Genomic DNA, 23272 nt, shown 5'->3' with positions numbered 1-23272 from the left:
CTCTAGCAAATTCTCAGATTTAAATCTCGACACAACCCTATCATCTGTGTATATAGGGAAGATGATTTGTGAAGTTATATGTAAATTTTTTGTAAACAGAGGTTGACATTTTTAGTGTTATGTGGGTATCAAATATGAGATGGTTATCTATGTTTAGGATAAGAAGTTCTTAAAATTTCATTTGGTTTATATGGCATTAGTATTCTTTTCTGATCAAATGCTGACATTTCAGTTTCCATGTCATTGTATGATGTTTAAAACTCATACATTTGTATGCATGTATGTATGTATGTGTGTGTGCATGTATATTATGTGTAAGAGTTTGTGGTATTTGTTATATGTCTAACCCTGTAGATGGGCATGGACATGGGACTATTTCTCACAGATACTTAGATTTTTAATGAAATTTTATGGTCCTTTTTTGTTTCTTTTTTGGGAAAATTTTAAGGTATCAAGTTCAAGTCACATAATCAGTGTTGCATAGTGCATCTGAAACTTGAATCTAGCTCTTCTGACCCCAACTTTGTAGATGTTTCTTCTGTATACTGCTAATAACTTTTGAGGGGCTTATTCATAATAAACATTGCATAAGTTTGTTTAGTAGGTTTTAGGTTTTAGCAGCCTTCTCAGAGTGCAATTTTTTTGTATCAAAGACCTCAAAGAAGACATAATTCTTCCTATCCATCCAACCACTTGTAATTCAGAACAGCTGTCAATGTTATTTTTCTGTTTGAACAGAAAAATGGATACAAGGTTTTTCTACTCTTGGCCACAAGCCATTCTAAAAAATCATTTTTTATATTTTTCAAGATTATCATATAACCACATCATTTTCTCCATACATTTCCTCTATTAAAACCCTCCCATATACCAGATCTTGCTTTCTGAGTGAGATTCATGTCCTCTTTTTCATTAATTGTTGTTACATGCACACATAAACACACACACACACACACACACATTTCTCAGTAGATAAATACAACCTGCTCAATCTGTATAATGTTTCTTGAATGTTGATGTTTCCAGGACTGATCATTTCGCACTGAGTAATGGGTCACTAGGCTCTTCCCTGGGGAAGACTATTTCTTCCACTCTGCATTTTTTAGTTGCCTGTAGTTCTTTGTGTAGTGTTCAGGCCTCATGACTTTTCCCACATGAAGTCTTACTACCATGACTGCTTAAACAATGCGATGAACAAGAAGAACACCAATAGGAATGCTGACATGAATAGGGAATCCCACACAGCATGTTAAGTAGCTGAGTCAGGGTACTGAGATTGAGAAGGTATTATGTAGGCAGGGAGTAAGTAGTTTTTTTTTGTCTGACTGCTTTTGATTTCAAAACATTGTTGTGTGCCATGGGGACACGGCCCAAATATTCTTTTGTTTCATTCTGCAATTCCAAGAGCCGGTCGTGCTCTGCATAGATGATACTCATCTGTCACAGTTAGTGACTGATGGTCACCTGGACGGTTGAGATAAGTTTAAAGATTGAGGTCAATATTCTCAGCCTTTCTCACCTTGCTCAGTCATAAGAATTATTTTCCAATGCTACTAAAATTCTGCTTTATATTTACAATTAGCTTTAATTTCTTGGCTCTCCCTTTCCCGCCTAAAAATACAACTTTTTCTATTTTTAAAAAATGAGTGATATTTTGAAATACTTATGACAAGTGCTATAAAATTATAAGTGTTAAAGTGAGTGTTCATCCCACTGGGGAATAAATAGGTCAGCTTGTGTTCACTTTCTATTTATGTAGATCTTTCTGGGAAAATTCTTGTAAAACCATGAACTTATAATATGAAACAAAATTGAGGCAGATCACTGCAGTTACGTTCTGTCATCTCTGTTTCTTTCAGTGAACACCATTTGTTGGACCTATTGGCACAATAAATGATCTTATTAATTGTTTTAAGGGATTGTTGTCTGGCACTTGCTTACATTAATTTGACATTGTGTGTGTGAAGGCTCAAAGACTATTTGTCTTGTACCTTTCTCCTTGTACAATGCAAATAATGGCAAACCAAAACTTTCTTTACATAAATCTTTTTATGCTCAGCCATACATATTTGTAATATGTCTATAAAGTCATTTTTTCTGAAGAAGAATAAGACAAAGAACCCCTTGCTTCATCTAAAGATCTTTATTTCTATATTACTCAACTAACATGGTAGTTACTTTAAGTTGGCAACTTTAACAATGTGAATTCTTAAGTTATATTTTTCATGCACAGATCATTTCTAATTCCAAAATATAGTTTTGAACTGTCTACATGAGCCAAGTCTTTAAATCTCTGTGCACCAACTCAATTGCCAATGATGCTGTTCAATTGTAATACTATCCGAGTATCTGAGGTTTTCTCTACAAGATTGTTCTCACTTCACACGCCAATTGCAGCATCACTCCATTCAGTTGGTAGTTCCCTCGACTCTCTTTTCTGATTTGATTATTTTGTAGAATGGCTCTGAGAACCCCGGAAAGCAATTTCCCTGCTACTAGCTTATTTTCAAGAACCACTGAATAGAAGAGATATTCTGTTAGTCTGGGTTCTCCAGAGAAACCCAAACAATAGAATCTTTCCCTCTATCATCTGTCTGTCTGTCTATCTGCTATCTATCAATCTAAATTACTGTATATTATGTACATATACCTGGAAGCAGGATTATTTCAAAATTATTGAAATCAGTGTAATTACTACTGATCTGCCTCTTCTTTGTTTTTTAGTTTTATGTACATGCTTTTGTATAAATTATTTATACTGAGTATAGAAACTGTATGTGCGTAGGTCAAGAGATAAAAGGGTGGTTAGATGGATAGATATAGATTTTAAGTGGGGATTTATTGTGGCTCATATGATCATGAAGGCCAAGATGTCTCACAATGGAGTTGTGTAAGCAGGATGTTGGATTCCTGTCTTGCTTCAAGTCTAGAATCCTCATATCAGGGAAGTCAATGGTGCCATTTTAAGCTAAGGCAAAAGCCTGAGAACCTGGGATACCACTGATGAAAGTTTAAATAGATTAATATGTAGTTGTGATGTTCAAGGTTAGAAGACGTATTCCAAGTCCAAGAAAGGAAAGGAGAGAGAAAAGGAGTAAGATAGGGAGGGAGGAAAGAAGTGAGGGAGGTAGAAAGGAAGTGAGTGAGAGAGAGAAAGAGGGGGACGGAAGGGAGAGAGAGATTTACCCCACCTGCTCATCTTCCCTCGGGGTTAGATCTTCCCCACTCAGGCCTCCAGCTCATTCATCATTCTATAGATATAGCTTCCCATACATACACAGTGCTTTATTACTTGTCTAGATACTCCTCAGTTGTGTCAGTCCAATACCTACAGTTCCCTATCATAGATGCAGACAATGAGTGTAGAAGAAAGTTGCTTTCATCCTCTCTGGACACATGACCTTCTCAATATGTCCATGAATTTATCAACCTGGAAACATTTAGGCCCTACCTTTAGTGTTTAGATGGAGTTTCCATTATATTGTCATGGTTGATGAAGTTATTGGTCATTGGTAGATTAATTTGGTCCTAAACCCCACTCACATTACTAATTTGGGGGGAAGGAGGCTTTAAGTTCCAACCCTCCAATTACATGATTGGTTCCTTTGGTAACTTGTGTCTTATCTCAAAGGCATCTAGTTTCACCAAGAGTCACTTAATTGCCATAAACTCTAGCATGCTCGAAAGAGATCTTTTGTGTCTAGCAGAAGATCCTTTGCTCATGCCTGTCACCCAGGACATGACTCACAAAGTGTTTACGAGCTCCCTTCCAGGAATGGGGACAAGGCCATAAGAAAACTTTCCTTTTAACTATGAAAAATTTCCTGTGTTTTATTACTCTGGATTGCTCTATTCTTTATATTCTGAACTTGGCTAATAACTGTATCATAAGCATAAAATTTCTCCCTTAAAGACATCACTGTTGAGAACTCTGTGTTTATAGAGTAAGTTGAGTTTTCTCTAATCAGATTTCTTGGTCCATACTGTTGTCTTTCTACCATTACAACAGGTTGTACTTCTCAATACATTGTATGTGACATCCTACATTATAGCACACGTATCCATTATTTAATTAATACTGCAAAAGGAACAATGTTAAATGTGGTGATATATTATTTATGATTTATTAAAGCTTGCCTGAGGATTTGGACAGCAAAGTCAGCCACATGCTGGGATTGTGTTTCTGTACATATGTTTTTCTTATTGGTTGATGAATCAAACACGGCATGGCTAGTGGCCAGGCAGGAAGGATAGGCAGGGCTACCAGAGGAGGAGAATTCTGGGAAGTGTAGGCAGAGAAGAGTCACTGTGTGAGCTTGGGAAGAAAGTATGCCGCTCAGGTGTTCTCTGGTAAGATACGACCATGTAGAAATATATAGATTAGTAGTTATTAATTAGGGTTAATAATTAAGACAGTGCTAGCCAATAAGAAGCCCAAGCTACCAGCCAACAATTTCATAATTAATATAGCATCCGTGTGTTTATTTGGAGCAAGGCAGCTGCAGAACTGGGCAGGAAATCCAGTAACAGCCACAAGTTATAGAGATCAGGCAGTGGTGATACATACCTTTAATCCCAGAAGCCAGAAGCTAGGAGGTGGTAGTACCCATCTTTAATCCTAGGACTCAGGGTTAAGAGGTGGATGGATCTCTGTGAGTCCAAGGCCAACCATATCTACACAAGATTGATCCAGTCCTAAAGAGAAATAGGTCACACAAAGATGATCATAGCACCTAGGATCATCTGCCCTAGTCAGTATCAGGGATTCATTCTCCAGTCATATTGAGGATAGGAAGACAGTGAAGTCTTAGGATTCTCCTGCCATGTTGAGGAGAGTCAGAAGTCTGAGGTTTGGTGGAGCCAAGATCTCTATTCAGTCTGAGGTAGATTAAGAGCTAACAATCAGCTGCTTTGCATTTCTGATCTTCAGCTTGAAGTTTGAACCCCAATGTCAGTCTCTGGGTCATTTACTTTTTGTGCTACAGTTAAAATCTTTATTTGTACAAAATATCTCATATAATCGTAATAGGATGAAAGACCTGCTTAGAAAGTTGAATGCATTCCAACCCTAGAAAAATCCTCTAGCAAAGAGTGGACTTTATATATTTGATCTAACTTTACATTTTAGTTACAGACAGTTTGATCTGGTAGTTCCAGGCATCTTGTCCTGTATGTGTATTACTAGCACATGCTAATGTGTATGGATGAGGTCTTACTCCTTCTTCAGAGTATGTGGCATGTGCCTTTATTCTCTTACCAAGCCGAGTATGTTTTAGCTGTGGGACACTGTAATTTGACCATGTTAAAGATTCAGAGGCTTTTCCTTTCCTTTTTTTGTTTTTTTAATTGAAAAATCATACAACATATTCTGGCCACAATTTCCCCTCCCTCACAGGCTTTTCTAATTGGAGCTCTGGCAGGCCTGTCTGGGTCACAGTTGTCTTACCTGGAGTTTCTTTCTCAATGTATTTAAATTCTGGGTCTGATCCTTAGCTGCATTTCTTATGAAAAATCTTCTGATATACTACCCCATAGGCATTCCGAGGTTCTTTATAATAAGTTCCTTTATACTAAGACCCTTTACACGTGTGACTGATCATCTTTTATTTCCTCAGTTAATAAATTCCCCTAGAAGAAACCATCCACTTCCACAGTTGTTGAAATTGTTTTTCCTGAATATTTGAAACATGAGATATTGTAGCATCCCATCTTAGTTCTCCAACAGTGAGAAATGTAACAGTTGCTACTGCAATTTCCTGAGGACTCCTAGCACGTCATCTACTGCTTATGACAGATTTACCACTGTCAACCAATTCACACAGTCCAGTTCCTGAATTCCATTTAAAAAAAGTTTTTTCCCCCAGAAAATTCCTAGAAAATGTGTGTAGAATTTATTGATAACATTTTGCAACACTAGATAAAAAGAGGGGAAACCTGAGTTGGTCAGTGGGAGAAGTTGATATATTTTCAATAGAGAGCTCAGAAGAGTCCACAGTGGATTTAGAACTGGCATGGCTCTTACTGTTGTCCAGATCTAGACAGATGTTGGGTCACTGATTGTCCATATCTCTTCAGGTTCCTGGGAAAATAGTTTAATATAGTCTGGGGCATTTACCTCTTGTCGGCGTCGTGGAGAAGTATGCATCTGCTAGACACCAGCACCCCAGTCCTTCGAGCCAATCCAGGCAATGCATCCACAGCCACTTTACGGACTTTGTGTTAGTACATGATCAAAACCACACTTGGGATATGTAAGTAATTGCAAATGTAGCAGAAGTGATGAATAACATCAAGGAGTTGTCAAGAGACAACATATGAGGGTAGAGTGGTGGTTCGAAGAAACGTGACTCTCTCTCTCTCTCTCTCTCTCTGTGTGTGTGTGTGAGAGAGAGAGAGAGAGAGAGAATGTCTGTATGTATATGCTGAATGTCTGCGTGTACATGGTATGTACACCCTGTAGGCGATACATGGACTGTCTAGTCACAAGGGAAAGCTTGCTAGAGGAGCCATGATTGGAAGTGGAGTCAGGATAGTGGAAACAGCAAGTGTAAATCTGTGATGTCCTGTGTATAGTTGGGGGAGTCTAAAGTGGTTATCTGTCTGTCTGTCTGTCTGTCTATTTTTCTTTACCAAATATTTCAAGTACAGAATGTTAAGTAATAAAAAATTAAAGCAACATAAAGTGAAATAGATTTCTAAGTGAGTTAGAGAAAACTATTATCAATCAATTACATTAAGATAATCAATATGACAGGAAGTAGTCTGTGTCAGTAGTGGAAGTTTAAACTATTTGACAACATCTGGAATATGATTTTAAGGCTTTTTCCTGTCTGTATATTTTAATTTGTTTTAAATTTAAAGGTTATTTTGGTTTATTTGATACCAAGTCTTGCAATGTAGCTCAGGCTGGCCTCTAACTCAAACTCATGGTGCTCCTTCTGCCTTAGCTCCAAAATGCTAGGATTATAGACCTGTGTCAATGTGTCTGACAGTGGTATAGTTTTACATGAAGAATTTTATCTGGAGATAATTACAGATTTACATGTAGTTGTAGCACACTTATGGGTAAGACACAGAGCATCATGTACTTCCCCCAAAGGTAATGACTTGAAAAACTATAGTATAATGCCACAGTAAAAAATATTTTATTCCACTATTTTTATTTCTTTGATTTTTGTCAGATTGGTCCTTTTTTAGCACACAAGTCTTATGTGCATTTCTTAGATTCTAAATAACTTTGTGACTGTCTACATGTGAGCTGAACAAGGATGACACCAATAGGCATGTTAGCTGTAGACAGGGAAGGCTCACAAAGCCTCAAAACAACAAAGAGAACAGCAAGCAACTAAGGAATGTTGAGAGTGAGAGAAATAGTCTTCTCCTGGAAGAGAATACAATTGGCTGCCAATCCCAAATGGTCAGCTCTGGAAATATAACACACACACACACACACACACACACACACACACACACACACACACACACACCATGAAGCAACAATGAATGAATAAGAGGCCATGAATTTCACAGAGAGCAAATGGGGGTAAATGGGAGGGTTTCCAGGGAGGAAAGGGAAGGGTAAATAATGTAATTGTATTACAGTATCAACTTATACCAGTGTTTGTCTGGAAAGGTATCACAAATTTCACTGGGATGCTTTAACAATGAGATGTTATGCATGGTTTGATGTCACAAAATCCAAACAAAATAGTAGCAAGATCTGGTTGTATAAGAGCTTTGTGGTAATTGAACTTATGAGTACTGTTACAGTGACCATAGCCCTTGTTTTCTCTGAGCCTTGGTTTCTCCTTCTGTAAAGAGGACAGATGTGCTACTTTTGCAAAAGTGGTCTCAGATGCATGAGGCCAATGCTCATGAGTGCGTTTCATAAATTGGGTAGTGTTATTCCAAACAAAATGTGGTTTGTCCCGACCTGCAGGTAGAGCTTGTCTTTGTTCTTTGATATACTACCTATGTGTTTTCCTTTTTAAAGTATCAATTAATTAATACTCCCTCCTCTCCTCCTACTCCTCCCTATTCCTCCCCTCTTCTCCCCCAAATCCATCCCTCTTTGGTAATCACTCAGAAAGGGGCAGGCTTCCTATAGGCTTCAACAATGGCATACTGAGCTGCCATAAGACCAAACACCTACTCTGTATTCAAGCTGGGCAAGGAAATGCAACATAAGGAATAGGTTTTTAAGAGGCAATCAAAGCTCCAGGGACAGCCCTTGCTCCCATTTCCAGGAATCCCACATACAGACAGACCCACAACTGTCACATATATGTGGAGGGAGAGCCTAGGTCAGTCCCGTGTATGCTCCCTTATTGTTGGTTCAAACTCTATGAGTTTCTGTGAACCAAGCTAGTGGTGTCTGTGGGTTCCCCCACCACAGATGTCCCTGACTCCCTGATTCCAACAGTCCTTCCTCCCTCTCCTCAGAAGAACTCCCCGAGTGAGTCTCTGGGTTTCTGAATCTGCCCCAGGTCTCTGAATCTGCCTCCGTCAGTCACTGATGAAAGCTCTCTGATGACAACTGGGATAGTAATCAATCTGATCACAGGGAATAATAGCCAGTTCAGGCTATGCATCCACTGCTGACAGGAGTCTTAGCTGGCGCTGTTCTTGTAGACTGATGGAAGTTTTCCTTGCATTGGGTATCTACCTGATTCCTTAAAGACCTTTCCAGTCACCCCTTTCAGTACTGTCCCACTCCACCCACCACCAACCAAATCCCTCAAGTTCCCATCCCCATGAGTCCAACCAGGAGATCTGTATTTCCTTTTCTCAGGAAGATCCATGCATCTCCCCCATGGGCTTTCCGTGTTGCTTTGTCTTTTTGGGTGTATGGTTATCCTTCACAGTTAGTATCCAATTATGACTGAGTACATACCATGTTTGTCTTTCAGAGTCTGGATTACCTCACTCAATATTATTTATTTTTCAAGCTCCATCTGTTTTCTTTTACTTTTCTCATGCCATTCCTTTTAACAGCCGAGTAATACTCCATTGTATAAATGTACCACATTTTCTTTAACCCTTATTTAGATGAGGGGCATCTAGGTTGTTACCAGGTTCTGGCTGTTACAAGTTAAGTTATAAATTCAGTTGACCAAGTTTCCTTGTGGTATGACTGAGTATTCTTTGGATATATGCCTAAGGGAGACAGTACTGGGTCTTAAGGTATATTTTTTTCCCAATTTTCAGAGAAACTGACATTGTTTTCCTAAGTGGCACTACAGGTTTGCACTCTCACCAGCAATGAAGGAGTGTTTCCCTTGCTCCACATCCCCTCCAGCATAAACTGTCATTTATGTTTTTGATCTTAGCCATTATGACAGTTGTAAGATAGAATCTCAGAGTCATTCAGATTTGCATTTCCCTGATGGTTAAGGAGTATGCACCTTTCTTTAAGTGTTTCTCTGCCATTTGAGATTCTTCTGTTGAGAATTCTGTTTAGCTCAGTACCCATTTTTTAAAATAAGATTATTTGATTTTTTTGATACCTTCTCCTCCTTCTATTCCTTTCATTCTTAGGTTTTGTCTTTCCATAGTGTCTCAGATTTCCTGGGTGTTTTTTTGTTAGGAATTTTTTTTTTAGATTTAATGTTTTCACAGATGAATTTATTTCCTCTATCATATCTTCAATGCCTGAGATTCTCTCTTCCATCTCTTTATTCTCTTGGTGATGTTTGCTTGTGTAGTTACTATTTACCTACCCAGATTGTCCATTTTCAGAATTTCCTCAGTTAGTGGGGGTTTTAAATTGCTTTTATTTCAATTTTCAGAACTTGAATAGTTTCATTTGTTTCTGTCAGCTTTCTGCTTTTTCTTGGTTTTCTTGAAATACTTAAAGAGATTTATTGGTTCCTTCAATTTTTTTGGTTGTCTTTTTTTCTATTTCTTTAAGACATTTTTTTTTAAAATTTCATTTCCTCTTCAAGGCCCTACATCATCTTGTTTCAAGGTTGTTTTCTTGTGTTTCAGCTGTGTTGGAATGTTTAGCTGGGTCCTGGTAGTGCCATATTGCCCTTTCTGTTATTGAATGTGTTCTCACACTGGCGTTTAGGCCTCTGGATTTGGGGTGATTAGAGTATAGGTCTAGGTTTGTTTTCTGTGCTTGTCTTTCTTGGTTGGGTGTTTTGTTTCCTGGTTGCTGTTTCCTTTCTGGTTTTCTTGCCTAAATAGCCATGGGTTCTGGTGACTGATGAGTCTTCATATCCAGTAGGGTGTCTCCACTCTGGTATTGGAGCCTTTGGTCCCTTGTTCTGGTCTGACCTCTGGTAGAGCTGCTGGGTTAATTTTCTTCTGCTTGTGTGGACTATATGTGGGCCTATTGTGTCTATTCTTCTAATTGGTGTGTAGTGTGTATGGCCTTTCTAGTCTGCTAGGAGTTCTATTCTAGCTTGTGCGACCTGGGCCTATTCTGGCTGGTCTGTGCCTCAGTGGCAGAAGCCCACTGGGATTGGTGGTGGGGTCCTAGCAGCAGAAGGGCCAGGGACAAGCTGGACTGGCATTGGCCTGGAAAAGAGTCGCAGTGGATAGAATCCAGGGAAGGTTACAGTTCTGTTGTTGGGCGGGTCACTCACCAGTTCTGGCTGATGTGGTCTGTGCCTCAGTGGCAGAAGTCCACTGGTAATGGGAATGGGGTACCAGTGGTGTCAGGGATGTAAATGAGCTGGGATGGAAAGCTGGGATGACTTTGGGCTGGGGAAGGGAAGAGGTAGACACAATGGAGTGGGGTATAGTTCTGGTTGATGTGACATGGGTCTGTTTGACTGAAACCTGGAGTTGGGAGGAGGACCCAGCCATGGGTCTGGAGAGTATCTGGTAGGTTGTGGGCTTGGAGACTGGTCAAAGGGGGGCAGAATCCAGGTTGGGGTGGTTGCAGTCCTACTAGTAGGCCTATAACTATTTCTGGATGGTGTGTTCTGTGTCTCATTGGTGGAAGTCCACTGGGACTGTGGTTGGGGTACCAGCCTGGGGAAAGAATGGGGGGCAGTTCAGTTCTGCTGCTAAGCGGGTAACTCAACTTTTCTGGTTCCTGTAGCCTGGGTGTGCATGGCAAAAGCCTTTTATGTATTTTCTAATATCAATGATGAGCTTGAAAAGGGTGTAGATTTTATTTGATTTGGAAGTTTTAATAACATAATATCTCCTTTCCCACTGTACAAATCTGCATTTGTATATAACTCTTTTGGAAGTGACATAAAAGAGCCCATCTGACAAGATAATGAAGGTTAGCTCTGTTGGCATAAAAATTCCAGTTCACTGGGTTATTCACAATTGAATTCTGAATCTTAGCTTCCTCCATGGCATCCCAGGGTCAGTATCTGTCTCTGCAAGTAAAAGTCAATGACAACTTGCCAGCAAGGGGAAGATCCAATTGCAGCTTGAGAATGCAGATCAATATAATCACCGCAAGTAAACTTGTCTGACCTCATGCTCTGTAAGGAGGAAAAGAATCACCAGGGCATGAAGAGTTGTCAGCATTTTCAGTTTTGGCAGGTGACAAAGTTTATGCTGTCTTCATCCATCACTGGACATCAGTAAGATCATTAAGATTAGAGCTAAAGAGGTAGCACTTTATCTGATGCTCCTGCTGGACATCCAAGCACCAATTCAGCTCTGCTCGGTTCAATCCAACTCACTGAGAGTTCATTACGTAACAATATTTTATATGTGCATGCTAGCTTTAAGAAAATGCATCCTATGGTCATTTGGCTTATTTAATATCATACTATGCTGGGAACAAGAATGCGTAGTTATGAAGCATTGCAGACACAGAAAGTCTATTGTGATAGATACTAAAGGATTCATTTGCCTGAAAGTTCTGTGGACTTACCGTGGAAAGAAACTACTCATTCCTAGAGGAAGAAGGTAATTTTTGAGTTTGGAAATGTTATAGGACAAAAATGTTGTTTACATATGAGTGTAAACAAAATGTTTGGTTTAACTCAGCTTAACCATCACTTAAGGAGACATAGTATGGGATAGATACAGAATGGGCACTGGCTTTAAGGAGGTGAATGAAGCCTCATTGCTTTCCCTGGGAAACACACAAATGTATGGGAGACGCAAAGGCCTAAGGGAGATTTTACCCGAGAAAAGAAAAGTAAGTATGTCAGGAGAGATATTCTTTGCAATGTAATTCAACTTAATCAGCTTTAAAAGACCCCTCCCCTTTGGTCACCTTTGTTATGTTTTGCTCCCATAATGGCAGTGAAATTTTTAGAAAGATGCCAGGGCATTGGAAATAAATAAAGACTTGTGCAAAGGCATGGTGTCAATCCCCTGTACATGCTATTTGTTCCTCAGAGAACTCCAGCCCAATTGGAAGGACAGATGTCATTACTACTATGATTGTTATTTTCATTACCTTTGCATTTTGGACTGATGCTGTTTTGAGATTTAAATTGGCATGATTTCCTTACTTTCAAATAACAACAAAGAAGATGCAATTCCCTTTGTGTCAAACTGGAAGCAAAGGCTGCGGGCAGGTGTTAGCTATAGAAAAAAAAGTTTACTCTGCTGTAGAAGTTTCCTGTTGCCAGATATCATGAGTAAAGAAATATAACCAAAAGAGAGGCTGCAATGTTTAGAGAAGGAAACACAAGAGAAAACTGACTCAGCCCAGGGCCCTGGGACTTGGATTTGGCACTAAGTGTTTTTGTCACTGCTGGGGGGGGGGGTGGGCACCAAATCACTCATCAATCTTGTAGGCTGGTGGGTGGTCCTCTGTGCCTCTGTGACTACCTGTCACCTTCAGCATACTCACACACTTAGAGAGCAGTGGATTGAGCTGAGCAGTTTACTTACCAAGTACTAGCAACTGGAACTTGAGCCTCACAAATTCCCATTGAGTGCCTGTCCCAGCATTCCGTAATGATGCCTAAAATTTGATTTGTGAAGCACACAGATGTTCAGAGATGACAGCTTTGCCCCTCATTGATCTCTAAGCAGTTATTCCTTCCCATGACAAGAAATAAACAAGATGGTGACAGGCTTCTCAAGTTCTGTACCAATTTCAACCTGATACTTCACCCCCTACAGCTGGAGATAGGGTTATTTCTGATGAAATCTTTGCTGTAAATATACCAATCAATTTTCCTTATAAATGATTTCTAATATGTAATTATGAAATCAAGCTCTCCCATAAGCAAGCTGGCTCTTGACATAGAGTGATGAGGGTGCACAGTAATATTTTAAATAAAGTATAATTGCACCACTATTTATTTTGAGGTCTAATCTTCAGGGTCGGGAGCTGTACATTGATGGCAGTTTAGAGATTAACAGCAAGCTAAATGTGAAATCCTATGAGCCGATGCTTTGATATAAACAAATGTATGAAAATAGCCTCCTGCTACTGTTTGCAATGTCTGGAAGGGCTGCAGGGCTTTCTGCAAAGCAGAGGGTGCAAAATGGAGCAGATTCATCAAATTCTAGTAGTGGTCTGTTAAAGAAATAATGCTTTTGTCTATAAATGGAAATGGCTAACAGCTTTCCCCGTCCACTGCAATCCTCTTTCCATCTGCTCGGGTTTTTATAATCGTGCTGCCTTTGGGAAATTACAACGCCGAGAATATTCTCCCAGAGGTCTGTTGTCTAGCTGAATATTCTGGGCTATGAAATGGTGACAACAGTTGAAGAGTTTCTCTGCAGAAGTGTTACAACCACTGCATCCTAACAAGCTGTGCTGGTGCTGCAAGGCTCTGGCAGGAGGGGAGCATCAGATTGCATCTGATCACAAGTTAAAAAAACTCTCACGTACTTTTGAATAGCCATGATCTATCAATCGCAGCTCTTTGGTGTAACAGCTGCTTCTTTCTTCCCGCTTCCTTCATCTTTCCTTTTATTCTAGTCCTGCAACCCCATTTCCATGCTAAAAACTCTCATCTGAGATATTATCAACTATGCCCAAGGTCAGGAAGAACCAGGAAGGCTCCTATAATCTATGATCTGCTTCAAGAAGAGCACAATTCCTTTCTGTCTCCAGACACTTCTCAGGGAGGACTCTGCTCATAGTGAGTAATCATTACTGTTGAGAAATAAATAAAAGATGCTGGGTTCTTTATGTGAATCTGAATATCTATAAACTAGCATGTGCTTTATACCATGCCTTTGTTGATGCCATCTTCACAAAATTTGAGGAAGGAGCAAAAGGTATTATTGATTTGATGTGTTAGTTTAAGAAGGGGATAACTTTAGATGACAAGACAGGAGATTGATTAGGTAAGTTGTGAGGAAATGAGACAGATGCAACAGAGACTGGCAGAGCCATCAGACAGCAAAGCAGATTCTGTTTCCAAACAAGAAAGAAGTTTGGGAGGGAAAGGTCTTAGACTACCTGTTGGAAGAATGCTTCTACAAAACTGATGGTGAGTCCTTGGGCTTAAAGCTGGTGGACAGAAGAGCCTCGTGTTTTCTAGAAATGTCTCTTCCATTCTCAGAAGTCACTTAGCTGGGAGTTGTTGTTGGTGATAATGTGGTGATGGCTTTGAGAAAGCTAAGCAAAGGCCTTTATTCAGCGGAAGTCTGAGGGCAGCATTCTTGTGGCCACCAAGCCTTAATGTAAGTCAGGAAATGGACACCAAGGAAGGTTAAGGGATAGTCTGTAGGTCTCAAGCCTACTGCTCAGCAAGTAGAGAATGATATTGGCCTGCTGGGTTCCAACTCATGGGATGTCTCTGCAGATACAGTAAGTGTAGAATGATGCTGGGTTCTAACTCATGGGATGTCTTTGCAGATACAAGACAAGAGCTATAGATGGCATCTTTCACTCATGACAGACAGCAGAGTATGAGGCTGGGAGGAAAGTATTACAAGTGCCTGTGTAGGGTAAGAATAAGCAAGAAAGTCATTCCTATGATAGAAGCATTCTATAAGTAAAATTAAACAATTTGAGAATTAGAATAGATTGCAAACTCACGTGAACTCCTGGAAAGTAGAGATGTCCTCACTGCTTTCTTAGGGTTTTTTCCCCAGAAACTTGACAATGCTTGGAAGAATCATATGCCATAAATATTTGTCTTTATTTGAATAGACATTAACTTTAGCTTGGAGAGGATCCTAGAGATAGTCTCATGTACTTTAGAAGTCAAAGGAACTGGGGTTTGGATCACTATTAAAGTTATCTCATGGAGGCTGCTGAGACTCAGAACTCTGGTTTCCTTACCAAAAACTTGTCTCCTTTCTTCCTTCAACTTTTTTTTTGTGGGGGGGGGGGTAAAGCTAAGCACTCTGAGACTATGGGATACATTGATGTTGAATTTTTATAGCATATTTTGAGAAAGGAAGATATTATCTCTGCATTTCCTAAGCTCAGTACCGATATAGGTTAAAGTCAAATTCTCAGAGAAAAAATAGGTAGAACAGTGAGTCACTTCACAAACAAACAAACAAACAAAAATACCTGAATCCTATTTCAGGACATTCACATTTGGGAGCATCACAAGATACCTCAGCCTCACACAGCAGGTACCAGAGATGAGATGCAGAGAAAAAACATTGTGAGACATTGTGGGGTAGAGTACATGAAAGGTTAGACAATGAGTAAGTGTGCAAACATGATACATTTAGATGATTGGAAGTAATTTAAAGAGAAATAACTTGGGTCATGGGAGGTTGTAAAAGTCCTGTGACAGTGGATGAAATATGAGACAGAGGAAATTGGATAGACACAAAAAGCTACCTTGTTAAAATTATGAGGGCCAGAGAGCTGTCAAGAGGACGGGCAGTGACAAAGGTCCAACCCCCGCTGAGAAACTCTGTGTTTTAAGAGCAGAAGGAAAAACTTCCCAGCAAGAGCCCAGTGTAGCAGGGTGATAGTAGGACACAAGGTCAGAGAAATAGGCAGGGCAATACTTATGTCTCTGAGTTTGAGACATATCTGAAGAATGTTCGGAAGCCATTGGAAGGTTTTTTTGTTTTGTTTTTGTTAAGCAAACTGTGTCATGATTTGATTTGTACTAAATAAAACCATGGAGGCAGGAAGGCATGCATGGAAGCAAGATGAGTTAGGGAGTCTGCTACCAGCAGTGGTTGGGGCTGGACATGCTGCAAATAGGTAGGCAGCCAATATGGAATCATTCTGGACATGTGCCATGCAGACAGACCTTGGTTAAGGATATGACTTATTTAGGGGCTTACCTGGCTTCCACTGGCTGAGGCACAAGTGTGCATTGAGGAGCAGGGAGATATGAGAAGAAGAAGAAGAAGAAGAAGAAGAAGAAGAAGAAGAAGAAGAAGAAGAAGAAGAAGAAGAAGAAGAAGAAGAAGAAGAAGAGGTGATTTCTGCTTCACAGATCTATTGAGAGATAGCTTGAGAAAAAGCTCACTCCTGTCTCAGTGACTTAGTTCCTTTTTCCATTTGGTGGCTCCTCTGAAATCCAGTGTATGAGCATTTGATTCATATGCCTTGGTTCTGTAGCATTGCCATACTGGGCTTTGTCATGACAGTTTCCATGATTCCAAGTGATGGGGAAGATACTTATAAAAGTCAGAATAATAAATGAATCATGAAAATAGGCATAAGCTATCACCAAGTGTTGAAAATCTTTTTAATAACCCATAGCAATCAAAGGTTGTTTCAGGAGACACCTGGTACAGGCTGTTTGCTTACTACTTCTCTGTCCTTGTCAGAGATTAATCTCCTTGGAATGTTTGAGGGCTGGCTTCACTGTCCTGAACACAAAGAGATTCCTTCTGTAGAAAACAGAACAGGGTAAGATACAATGATAACACATTTGTGACTGTTTTCCATCTTTGCCAGATGCCACCCTGTTCTTACCATATACCAGATGCTGATTTGAGCAGATTTTTTTTGAAGTAGTTCATGTAGTCTGCTTAACTATGATGTTGGTGATATTATATCCCTATATCCCTATAAAATGGGAAAGGTGAAGGCTAAAGAAATTAATTGATGGCTTGAAGTCATAAACCTTGCTAACGAAGTTAAGCCTGGAGTGGTATAAAGAGCCTCAGTGGATTTCAGATCTACCACCAGTCCTTTAAGATGCTTAGTAGTCATTCTCCACTGAGTTCCTCATCTGTGAAATGGGGAACTATTCAGGAAGCAGCTGTGGACATTCAAATATTATATCAAGTACCTGAAGCAATAAATGTTAGTTATCTTTGCACACGAAGATGCTTTATAACCCTGTTATTAAAATTTAACACACCATCCATGAATGTTTCTAGGCTACTAACTTGATTTTGTACAAAACTGTATTTAATGTGAATATATTTGTATCATAGAAGGATCATTAGGGCTGCTGATTTCTGTATAGCTATTAAGGAGTTGGTAATTTAACTGTTTTCCTTGGACATCAGAAATAGTGAGTCAGGAATATGCATGGGTTGATATTACTTTTAGGCAGTGTTTATTTATACTTTATGAAATCTACCTAGAAGAAAAAAAATATGAACTAATTACTAAGTGCTTAGTACTTTTCTAGATACTGTGAAGGAAGAGTAGAACACAAATATGCATTAGGATAGTAAGATCCTCAGGGAACTGTCCGTCACTTAGTGCTGGTGGGAAGAGTGGTGGCTTTCTCCTGAAGCTGATGGTGGATCTCTTAGTAGAATTAGTGGAGAGGCTATCTTAAATGCCCTTCCCTGATAATGAGATTGATGACTACCATATATGTCATCCTAGAGCCTTTATATAGTAACTGATGGAAGCAGAAGCAGACACTCACAGCTAAAAACTGAGCTGAATTGAAATCCACTTGCAGACAGGGAGGAGTGATGAGCAAAGGGGTCAAGACCAGACTGGAGAAACCCACAGAAATGGCTGACCTGAACAAGGGAAAGCTCGTGGATCACAGACTGATAGCTGGGGAACCAACACAGGGCCATCCCAGACCCCCTGAATGTGGGTATTAGTTAGGAGGACTGGGCAGTCTATGGGGACTCTGGTAATGGATCAGTATTTATTTCTAGTATAGGAATGGACTTTGGGAGCCCATTCCACTTAGAGGGATACTTCCTTAGCCTAGACACATGGGGTGGGCCTGGGCCCTGCTCCAAATGATAGGACAGACTGTTAAGACTACCCATGGAAGGCCTCACCCTCCCTGGGGAGCAGAAAGGGGATGGGATGCAGCTTGGTGGGGGAACAGAGGAGGATGGGAGGGTGCAGGAATTGAGATTAATATGTAAAACAAGCTCGTTTCAAATTTAAATTAACAATATATTAAAAAAAAGAAAGAAGAGACAGGTGTGTGTGAGAGAGATGGGAGAGAGAGAGAGAGAGAGAGAGAGAGAGAGAGAGAGAGAGAGAGAAAGAGAAAGGAGGGAGAGGGAGGCTGTTTTCATGACCATAAGAAACCGGAGGAGAAAGATTTTTAAGCAAACTTGGTCCAAGAAAGGGATCCATGATGGAAGAGATGAATCAGAGAGTTGTGAGAAGTTAAGCTAATTTTTAAGTTTTAATAGTATATGTGCAAGCAAGCATTACTTAGCAGGTTCCTGGGTCTGGGTGAATTAGATTCAGTTGTACAAAGGCCATAGTTTATTTCTCTTAGGACCCATTTTATAACAGGTATCACATTCATCTTTCTTCTCTTTTGAAAAGATAATGCAATCCACTTACAATGTAATTTCAGAACCAAATCAATATATGCCCTCACCTAACAAAATAAGAAATTAAAGCAAAGTAATTTAAGATAAAGTAATACAGGCAACATTTTAGTATGGAAGCATTCATGTGAGTAGAAAGATAATGAGGAAAATTATATGCTCACATCCAAGACAGGCTCAATGGACATGCCTGGGTTGCATTAGCAGCTATTGGCTGGGTGCCTAGGTTTCCTCCTAGTGGTTTTTGCCTTCATGTGGCATCTTATCATACATTGGTTCATCACATGGAAAATTACACATGCTGTGAAGTTTTTGCTGTCTAGTCATTGGAGTCACAAAGCCTCACTTCTGCTGTATTCTGCTGTCAAAAACAAGTCACAGGGTAGAGGGGCGTGTACAAGCAGGACATGGGTCATAATCTTCACTTTTTGAAGTAAAGAATGTCAATGTAATGTTGCAAGGTGAGCATCTGAGATGTGAGATCATTGTTGCTGTATGTAGGAAACACCACACCCTAAGGAGAAAAAAAAAGTCTTTGCAAAAACAAACAATATAATCACCATGTTGTCTCCATACTAAGGTTTTTCATGGTATGTTAAGTGAAGTTTCCAGCCACCTTATATGGTAAGTACAATTATCAACCCCAATTTACAAATAAAAACCTGAAGCTCACAATGGGAAAGTAACCTTGCCCTTTCATAAGGGGCAGTCACAGGGCTCAAATGCATCCTGTTGAATACCTATACCCTCTCATTGGCCATATAGATCTAGCAATCACATGGAGAGAAACATACTTTTCTGAGTAGAGTAATGGGGTTGGCTTAAGCATATAGATTGTTCCTGTGATTAGATATAAAAGAGGTTCAATATTTGATTATCAAGCAAGTATAGTTGTTGAATTGATGATTTTTTGGTGTACAGAGATAGTGAGCCTAAGTGCTAGATATTGAATGTTCTTTCACATATGGGTCAGTTAAAAAGGTTCTGGTAATTGTGTAAGCCTATATATTTCAGTGCTTATAAGGCATCCAGGTCTCTGCCTTCTCAGAATATATACAGTGCTGTAGGGCCAGGCATTTGAGGGATGATCACATCAGTCAGTTTTCACTTCAAGTGCCAAGGGTGATTACTGAATGACTTTGGAGACAGGAAGGAGGACAGCATCAGAGTGATGGATGTGGCGTGTTTTTTGGCTCAACCAACAGGTGGATAGACCTGACTAGGAACTCAACATGATGAGATCAGACCTTAATGGAGAGGACTGATTGAAAGACCTGTATCCTTTTGACCATTGCTCATAATTAAGCAAGAATAATTTTTCTGGGACTTGGGATACAAGTACTCATTGCTATTACTTACTTGACTTACACTAGACTTTTTGGAACTCTTTAACTCTCTGATGACCCTAGGCTCAGCATCTTTCAGGTAGCTCTAATGAAGGGCATGGGAAAGCTTTCACACCACAGTGTAGAAGCTCGCTCCAATTTCTCCCCACCTTTATTGTAGACTTGTTGTGTGAATATTTTTCATATGGAAAAATGCTTGATAATCTCACAGTTTAAAAACTATCAATCCATTCATGTGTCCTCTCAGTTAATGTTTTGGATGATTCACAGGAAATGATTTCAGGCTTTGGAAATATAACACTAAACCAAAGACACAAAGTACCAAATTTCATGAAACACATATTGGTGAAACCAGACATTACATATTTCAGGTGAGATTATATCCAAAAGAGAAAATAAAGCCAGGGAAGAAGACATTGTAAAGCTACTCTGAGGATGCCCCAGTTAGCATTTGAGTATAGATCCATATAGGATTGAGGAGAAGCAAACAGAGGATTTCAGAAAGAAGGGATATCCAGTTATGGAGAGCATTGAGGGCAATGTTATGGAGGGAGACATGTACTTGATGAAGCCTGTGTTTCAGGAACAAACTAAGAAAGGCAAATATTGATGACAAATGGTGTCAGAGAGCAAGGCAAGCAGCCTAAAACACAACAGCCTGTGTGAGTGCTGGGTCCAGATTCCCAACTTTATTCAGAGTAAAGTGAAACCCTATCAAAGGCTTTGACCAGAGGAAAGAAATAATTTGAGTTATGACTTTAAGAGGACATTTTGGCTGTTTTGTGGAACACAGTGTAAGGGGGCAAGGGGAATACTAGCAAGGCTTACTGATTCAAAGCTGTTGCCATTATTATTTAGGCAATGGATAATGGCAGTTTGAACTAGGATGGTAGTAGCGAAAGTTGTTAGAAACAGTCTCATTCTGGATATTTTTCATAGCTAAAGTCAACAAAATGTATTAACAAGTGAGGTATGGATAAAAGTGAAGAAATAATTTTAATGTGATAAGCACAAAATCTTGGAAGATGGAGTTGCCACTTATGCACATAAGAAAATGGCAAGGGAATGTTGGGAGAATAAGTTAAGAAGCCAGGTTTTGAAACATGACATTTTAAATGTGTGTGAAACATCTTGGAGATCTTAGAAAGTTAGATGCAAGAGTCTGGGATTCTGAAGAGATATCCAATTAACAAAAATTAGTGAAAAATTTTACATCATTAGCACACAAATGGTTGTTTAACCCATGAGATTGTATGCCTAAAGTTAAATAAAATAATTTAAAGGATAATCAAGTTGAAGGACTGGATCCTGAACATGCCAAGATTTAGTCAGGAAGTGAAGAGGTATCAGTGAAGGAGACTGACCAATAGCAACAAGGAGAAGTAAGTGATGCTCTGAAGGGAGGTATTTCAAAAAGGAGGTCATTTACTAAAAGAAAGCTGATGGGTTGAGTCTAATGGGAGCAGAGGATTGAACATGCACCATGAAGGCTATTAGTAGGCTTGGTAGAGCTAGTTTAATGGAGATAGTATTTTCTAAATCTTCCTGGTCTATGCTAAAGAGGGAGTGAGAAGATGATGTGGTGGGGGAAGGAAGACAGACCAGTTTCAGGGAGCATTTTTCTGCGAGAGAAATGAGGATGTAGCTGGAAATGTTAATGGGGAAGTTGTCTTATGTCTACACTAATTCTGCTCATACAGAGTAGAGTGAGTACAGTGAGTAACTGGTGATGGAAGAAGTAGAAAGGGATTTATTGAACCGATTTTCTTTATTTGAGGATAAGCTATAGCAGACACATAAGGGAGTAGCATTAGATGAGAAATGTCCTTTCAGTATTGTACATGAGGGAATGCAATATGGGTGATCCACATATAAATATTTAGTGTGGTTGTTTTGTATGGAAACTATCTGGGTTTCTTGCTCTATTGTCATGGTGAATAGGATGCCAGCTAATCATCTGAAAGAAATGTGGCAAGGATGGATAAATAAATTTGAGGTGGTGTAGGATGGTAAAACTAGTCAGAATTTAAGAAATTTCCTAGGGAGTTTATGTTGTATTTAGCAACAGCAGTGACAAACATCTAAAGCTTAGAACTCACATTTAAAGTGGACTGATCCTCATGGTTGCATTTCCTCCATTTATGTTTGCAAGCATGGAATGATGAAGAGCTGGCTTCCTACATTTCCCAGCAAGAATGAGGAAGACAAGGCTATGAACATGAGTAGAGGGCTGGGAAGAGTGATGGACTAGAAATTAGTGTCGCATCCAAGCCAAGGAGTTAGGGGTGAGTGACAGTGAAGAAGTGAAGTGGAGATACAGTGTAATCTGAATGGGTCTGGGGAATGGCTGGGCACGGGTACAGCAGGAGAGAGGTGTATATGACATTGGTACCACGTACCAAATCATTAAAGTTGATGATTCAGATGGGATATAGAGCAAGGCAGTTTGGAATATGATAGCAAAATGAGAACACATTTATTGATGGAGGAGAAGTCAGGATGTTGGATGAGTCATGATAGTCACACAGAAACCACCAACCTGAAACTATTTATGACTAACAAGGGTAAATTCTTGGAACAGTGAAGGAACAGTGGAGATTCTTGGGGAGTATTTGCTAAGTAAGGACCTATTATACAATGGCAATCAGACCACGGGTTGAGAGATGTTTCTTATGGTTGACCTAAAATTTCTTGATCCCATTTTGCAGTGGGCTGAGTGAGAATTCTACTTTCCAAAACACGGAGTTCAAAAGATTAGCCCTTTGGGTCTATTGCATGGTAATTTCTGTTTCCTTGCATCCTTCAGGTGCTTAACTTCCCAGAGCCCAACAGGATAAATTCATAGGCCACTAACAAGCATTTTCTCGCTATAAATACTGCCCTATATAATTAGGACTCTAGAAAGAAGACAAACACAAGAAGTTGGTATTATATAAAGAGAATATGACAAAGCTGAGAAGAGTCAATGGAATTTTCTGCACTGTTATGTCAGCCCCTAGAGTTTAATGTTGGTTTTTATGCTTGGAATCAGACCACCTCTTTAGAAATACTGAGTAACGTGAAAATAGGGTGCTGTATTTGCATTGATGAAAGAATGGAGTTCTCAACCTCTGGGTGTGGTTTGTTAGCAAGGTAGAATGTATTTTTCCAAATGATGTTACATATGGGAGTTAGGTACCTAAGTAAGTCTGTATAATCATTTGTTCCCCCTCAGTACAGAGTATTATTTTTTGTCTTAACACTTAGGACTGTATACATAGAATAATACTGTATTCATTTAACTAGAGGTAGAGACTCTCCCATTTCCCTTGGAGTTGTTTTGGCTCATAAAAGTCAATGCC

The sequence above is a fragment of the Phodopus roborovskii genome, unplaced genomic scaffold (assembly GCF_943737965.1).
Source record: "Phodopus roborovskii unplaced genomic scaffold, PHOROB, whole genome shotgun sequence".
NCBI lineage: Eukaryota > Metazoa > Chordata > Mammalia > Rodentia > Cricetidae > Phodopus > Phodopus roborovskii.
This window is presented reverse-complemented; position numbering follows the sequence as displayed.